General features: G+C 42.0%; 1 non-coding gene across 1 annotated transcript; it reads left to right on the top strand.

Moving 5' to 3' along the window:
- Nucleotides 1-232: 232 nt before the first annotated feature.
- LOC122241644 lies at nt 233-339 on the top strand. The gene has a single exon (XR_006221884.1). It is a non-coding gene; the product is annotated as a U6 spliceosomal RNA (small nuclear RNA).
- The last annotated feature ends 993 nt before the right edge of the window (nt 340-1332 follow it).

The raw sequence follows: 1332 nt of genomic DNA, 5'->3' as shown, positions 1-1332 counted from the left end.
GGCTCCAGGTTCTGAGCCATCAGCCCAGAGCCTGACGCGGGGCTCGAACTCACGGACCGTGAGATCGTGACCTGAGGTGAAGTCGGACGCTTAACCGACTGAGCCACCCAGGCGCCCCATAATATCTTTTTAATTTTAACTCACACAACTTTCTAACACATATATTGACCCAAAAACAAGAACTTTTCTCAGAGCTAATTTGACACTAGGACATTGGTAAAAAAAGAATCCAGTGCTCACTTCAGGAGCACATATTCTAAAATTAGAAAGATACAGGGAAGATTAGCACAGTCCCTGCGCAAGAATGGCACACAAATTCATGAAGTGTCCCATATTTAAAAACAAACAGCAACAAAAAGAATCAATATAATAACAACAATTAGGTTTGTAAATCCTGGTCCTAAGGCTGGGTGCCATTTGGAGAAAAGATAGGTTGCTGGCTCTGTTCTCAACAGTTGTTGTATTTGAGACCTGCCAGATAATGTCCATTTGTAATGAACTTGATACAAGGAGGGACTCTTCGAAGTAAAGAGAAAGAACTCGTGCTAGTCAATTAAAAATCACAGAGCAACCTGTGCCCTGTAGCCTGTGAACTCTCCTCCAGATCACAGAACTGCATTTCATTTACAGGGCAGACCAGCTAGCAAGGGCTAGCTTTGGGAGTGGGAAGAATAAACAACAGATAACCAAAAGTGCCCTTCTAGAGCCTACCTGGCAAATCTATCCATAGTATTCACACCTCCTCCAGATATGGAGGCAACAGCACACTTAGAGAGTACTTGTCTTAAACCATTATTTACCATTACTACCTCAGTAAGAATTAGTTTAATTAAAATTTTGCTCACTTTGCTGCCCTACTGCCCTGTTCAGACTGCTCCTAGCTTCTCACCCTCCTTCAGATCTTGCAGTCCACACTCACCTTCTAAATATAAGTTGAATTGTGTAATTACACTGCTTAAAACACTTTGACAAATTCAAGTGTTTCTAGAATAAACGTTGCCTTGTTAAGATGATCCACGAGGTCCAGAACCCACTACCCATCATCTGTCCTTTGCTCTCACCACCCAGAGTCCTGATGCCACCTCCCAAGATACCTTCATTTTCATTCCTTCTTTCCCCTATCCTAGCTGTTTTCTCCACTTGGAAAGCCCTTCACTACCTTGACTATAGAGCACATCCTGACTAGGTCATAAGTCCCAGGGAAAGATTATCTCTCCTCTCAATTACCCTAGATAATTTCCCCTTCAACATCCCCTATAACATTGTAGTTAGGTCTTTTTTTTTTTTTTTTTTTTTTAACCTTTTGGTCTCCTCCATTGAGTTGTTAGCCAT

The sequence above is a fragment of the Panthera tigris genome, chromosome C1 (assembly GCF_018350195.1).
Source record: "Panthera tigris isolate Pti1 chromosome C1, P.tigris_Pti1_mat1.1, whole genome shotgun sequence".
Lineage (NCBI taxonomy): Eukaryota > Metazoa > Chordata > Mammalia > Carnivora > Felidae > Panthera > Panthera tigris.
Note: the sequence above shows the minus strand (reverse complement) of the source record. Positions and strands in the feature narration are given on the sequence as shown.